The following is a 5,941-nucleotide window of genomic DNA, read 5'->3' as shown; positions in this document are numbered from 1 at the left end:
AGCGTGTTGATGATAGGATTAATTCAAATGCCATTATCAATACAATAATATTATGTATGCTATTAGCATTTTTCGTCTCTTCAACATACAGCAATCGCATAGATTTATCTTACAATACAATTTTGCAATCCTTCATATATGTGGCTGAAAGCTGTTAGCATTTACTGATAGTTGGTAACCTTCTAATACCTCCTAAACAAACAATAAAAAGCTGTTAACACACATAATTTTTTACTTTCAAGTAATGCTACCAATGTCGCTCAAAATTGTTTACTAGATATTAGTAAGCTTTCTTTTTGCAATCAAAATATAACACACTACTATTAGCCAAAAAGCTAAGTTAGCAATACTATGCTTACTAAATGCCAGTAAATGATAGCTAAAAAAGCTACGAGAGCTGTATTAAATTTACCCGAAAAAGTTTAAACTGCAACTGTTGACGATGAACTTCAAATATGAGTCTATACCAAACAGGATTGCAGCTGCACTTAGCTTGTTTCATGTTGGCTCAAAAACACCTCCAACATCTTGAAGCCTCCGATCATTTTTTAGAGGCGAAGCTAAAGTTTTTAGTGACGTAAAAAGCTTACTTATGTTAATTGCTTACTCACCAGTATTCCAGACTGGATAAAAAGTTCTATCAAAAGCTGCTGTACGTATATATACGATCATCTACATTCCAAAACTTGCAAACACCAAGCTCCTATAGGTCAACGTGCTTTAGGTGTGACTTCTCAATGCCGTTCTTGCTGTTGTGGCCTGGGTTCCTATGACCAAGCGCGCTGCGTACGCATGTATTGCACAGGCTCCATTGAGTTTGATCGCTGGAGCACATTTTCGATATTTAAGAGTCATGTGTCAACACCATACTGATCCAATCACGTCAACCTTTTCTTAATCTTCTTCTTAGCCCAAGAACTGGAACTGCTAATTCACAGAGCCATATAGCTTCACAGAGTCCAATGGAAACGTATATGGGAGCTCGCTAATTTCCAAACAAACAGACCACACCCACTATATTTATTAAGTTGTAATGGAGAGGCTGCAACACTAACCAACAAAAGTTACTCTTATTGGCGGTCGCTCTGAAATAAATTGTTGTATTATACACCGTTTGAAAGAAGACAAAATTTTCTACAAAAAACTACTAATAACGTTTTTGCTACAACGTAAAGTATATGCAAAAAAGAGAGGTATTAAGAGCGAGGTATGAATATTCCAATAGGGGTATGTCGATCGGGTTTTTTTGGAAACAAGCGCTTTTGTTTCCGGATTTGGTCGCGGGACTCTATGAAGCTATACGGCTCCGCTAATGCACAACGCTACTCAAGCTTTGGTGGGCACCGATGTTCAATTAACACCCATGTAAGTAGGTATTTTATATGCAGAAAAGAAGGCGCATTGCATAACCTTCTACAACACTATTTCACAGTTAACAAACTATTATAGACATTAACTGCAGTTTCAGAGACATGTCCTTTTGCTTTTACCCATCCGGAGTTGTAATTTCTACCGCATGACTAAATAAATTTAATACATGTATACTGTAAATATAACAATTCATGAGACCTCTCTTTATATTGCACTGAAGCACTCGATACTGTATTTATGGTGACAATTTCATCAGATACGCTTGTTTACCGCACTCGAAAGTGCATCAGACATACTTGTTATCGATAACATCCATAATTGCTATAGATGTAGGTCTAATAGATATGCTGAAAGCTATCAGAGTTTAAGAAGGATAAATGGTCAATGAAAACTTAGTTCTGGGAATGTATTTCATAATAGTGTTGTGAAAGTCAGGGCTGACTAGCCACTTGCAAGTAGGTTCTGTGTACAAGTTGGTGCATGGTGAATGAGTAATAGCTCTCATGCACAACTGTAATTGTTGCAAGCGAGGCGACTGGCGAATGAGTATGCCTCTTTATTACACAAATTCTATAAGCATAAAAAGACAGAACAATTCAACACAATCAAGCATAATGCCGAAATGAGTTTACAAATAATAAATACTCTAACAGTTACACTTATAAGTACAACAATGTCAAGATAATATATATGTATAAACAAAGCAGCACAGAGGTAAATTAATGTTGCTGTTCTTAATGGTGATTAGGAATGTAATTCTCAGTCGTGTAGTTCCTGGCTTTGTAGCTGGTAGTTCGTATTCCTTGCTGTGTGGTCTTTGTTCTCTACCTTAACACTGGAGCACTTGCTTATATAGCGCGCGCTTGGTGTTAGTCCAGCATCTTTCCACACAAGCTGGCTTTTGAATTACGGGCTAATCTGAGAATAACTGAACAAATATGGAAATTAGAGAAGCTCAGCTTAGTAAATCCATCACAATAGTTTGATTTGCAACTCAAATTGTTATTGTATTCTAAATTGAGCCTATAGTAGCTCATGTATTTGTTGAAATCAAAATCTACTAAAAATTAACTTAAATCACTCATAAAAAAGTACGCAAATTTTTTAAATATTTGAATGCTGATATCTGTCTCTGATTTAGGCACAGCTCTGGTAATTCATTTTACAAATGTTCAAATATAAGTCAGAGACCTCAAAAACTTAACACTTTACACAAGACAGTGTTTTACTGATCAATTAATATACATATCACCCATAGCTTGTAAAGTACCAATCAAGGTTCATTAAATTATCACCACCAAAGACTGCAACAAGAGATAATTGATTTTCTCTAGCAGTCAAAGTTTTATAATTGCCAAGGTTGTCTCTTGTTGATAAATCGTACATTATTCTGTTGGAGTTTGATTAACCATCTCATTTTTAAACGCGCATATGATATTTCTTATAATCACCAAAATCAGCTTAACATGAAAATCCTTTAGACGTGTAATCATTGTACATGCGCAAGCATTATGGAAGTTTAATCTCAGGATGTTTGAGGCTTGTTGGTGAGTGCTGCCTGCAGTCGAATTATCATTTGATGCGATGCATAATTTGGTACTTGGGTATGTTATTGTGCAGTTACGAGGTCCAGAAATTAATAAACTTAATTTCTTTGGATATTAGTCTTCTCTGTGCGTTACAAATGTTATAGTGTTTCCTATACTCCAAGTACTCTTGGAGTATAGCCTGATGAGAAAACCAACTACACCATTAAAACTGACAGTAGTTTAAAGCTATGTATAAACTATAATTCTTCCAGCTATTTTTAGATTTAATTCCATACCTTGTGTTGAGCACACTTTATTAGTTTCGCTTGTAAATAATAATCCTTTAAATAGTTATTTACTTCAGCAGTATATATATATATCTATATATATATATGTATATATATATATAAATATATATATATATATATTTGACCACTATTATAAGCAAGGCCTATCAGTAAGCAAAGCAAACAACTGATAAAAAATTTACAAGTAACTTAATTTTACATGAGAAGCTATAGCTAATAGTTATAAATGTCAGCTTGTAGGAAAATAAATATTAACTTAGGTGAATGGTACTCGATCTGCAAGGACTCTGGTTTTCGGTTTTGGTGTCTTAACTCAATTGCTAGTTGATACTCACAATTGTACAGGTATAACAATGATCTCTCGCCATATTTTAATGTTTTCAATTTTTTGGATGTGTTTTTCTTTCACAGTTCTTCGCACTTGTGATCTTTTATATCTTTTTCAGTTCACACCTTTAATCTAGAGTCTAGACAGTACTTTATTAGTACAGACAACACCATGCAGCATATCCTGATAGAACTGGTTGACTTTGGACTGCTCTATATTCTACACTGCAGTCTATAGCATACCATATGTGAAATGCTGCGCATCAATAGCTTGATCTTGTCCAAACATTGTAAGCTACGGTTCTCAGGCCTGGTTATGAAAATCCAAGATGGAAGTGCTATCAGTTCAGCCTTTTGTTACTGCATTCGTTAATGACGCCGACTTGTTTTTTCAAAGTTTTCCGATTTAAGATCATTGATTTGGTCTGATACTCGCAGCTAATTGGCACCGGAAAGTATCTTAAAAATTATTCAACAACAATTATTTAGGTAGAGCCATACCCTGAACATTACAGAACTTAAATATCATTCTATGTTGGTACTTTGTTGGCTATTGGACAGTACTCTATCAATTATGGCAAGAGTGTTATAGCTTCAATGCATTTATAAATGTTGCTATTACACAAATGATTTGCATAGCAAATGTACATCAGCAGGCTTGGGGCCACTAGTGAGTATTGAGCGCATTGCACTATTTGCTGGCTAGACGACAGTAAGGTGCACTAGGCACTGCACTAGCACTAGTGCATGGCATAGTAATAATATAAAATGCACTAGGCACTGCACTAGCAGAAATTCTTGTGCACTAGGCACTGCACTAGCACTAGTGCATGGCATAGTAATAATATAAAATGCACTAGGCACTGCACTAGCAGAAATTCTTGTGCACTAGGCACTGCACTAGCTCTAGTGCATCGAAAAGTGAAGTCAAAAATGCACTAGGCACTGCAATAGCAAAAATTCTTGTGCGCTAGACATTGCACTAGCACTAGTGCAGTGTAAAATCATAAATGCACTAGGCACTTCACTATTAAACTTCACTAGGCACTAGACCAATGAGCTTTTTTTGCTATAGCAGCTATAGCTATTGCTATATTTTGCCAGTAGTACTGGCAAAATTCCTCTAGTCATGTTCAAGAAAGTCTGGGTCTGAGATGTGTCACCCTCACGCTGGTATAAACATATCACTCATAGATCAAGTTTCATCTTACTTCAAAGATGCCTACATTTATTATATAATCATACCATCTCTGGATTGGTCTCATTTTGCTTGTGAATATGTACATAAGCATATGTAATTGGTACTTAAATACATGTATTTAAAAAACATAAGTTTACAAGAAACTTATTGAAAGTTGAAATTTAGTCAATAAGTTACTTCCACTCTATCAAAGATAGATTTAAACTGAAATCCTACATATACATGTACATCCACAAATACTGACATGGAGACAAATAGACAAGACAATAGACAAATGGTAAATAAATAAAGTTGGCTTGATTATAGTTCTAGGGATTCATGGAAACTCCAAACACATGCTCATTTGAGTAGTTAACAACATTGCAAAGAAATATCAAAGTTCCATATTCAATACGAATATTAAAGTAAAATGTAATGCCATCTCCATCATCTCCATCAAAGGAAAATAATAATATTCAATCTGCACTTGGCACTGCACTAGTGCATACTATGTCGCACTAGGCACTGCACTTGCACTAGTGCATTAATGAAAAAGTTTCCAATCCGCACTAGGCATTGTACTAGAGCATTTTATGTTGCACTGTGCACTGCACTTGCACTAGTGCGTTTATGGGAATTTTCTAATCCGCACTAGGCACTGCACTAGTACATACCATGTCACACTAAGCACTGCACTTGCACTAGTGCACCCAGGGACTCATGTCAAATTTGCACTAGCATTGCGCTAGACATTTCTATTTTTAAATTGCACTGCACTATGTACTGCACTAGTGAGGTGCACCAGTGCAGTGCGCACTGCACTGGTAGTGGCCCCAAGCCTGTGTAGGCCTACATGTACATATTGGTAACAAATAATTTTATCACCAAGCTACCAAAGTATGTATATTTGAGCAGATAGAGCTACTTTCGTCATTTGATTGGATTCTATTACAGAAATGCTAAGCTCAGAGATTGGTGGCAATATTTATCTATCTAGTGATTATGAGGTATTCACATGCACCATATAAACACTGGTGTTTTGTAGACATTTTCATACAACCTTTGACTTTGGAAAGTTAGAATTGTCTTCTTTTTCAGTACATGCTCTTATATGATTGGACAAACATACACTAAACGGGTGGTTTTGACGGATAATAACATAGCAATTAAACTCCGCCCCTCATAAGCAGTCAAAGTTGCGTCTCACAAGTAATGTGTAGTAGGTA

Source organism: Watersipora subatra, chromosome 4, assembly GCF_963576615.1.
Source record: "Watersipora subatra chromosome 4, tzWatSuba1.1, whole genome shotgun sequence".
Lineage (NCBI taxonomy): Eukaryota > Metazoa > Bryozoa > Gymnolaemata > Cheilostomatida > Watersiporidae > Watersipora > Watersipora subatra.
Note: the sequence above shows the minus strand (reverse complement) of the source record.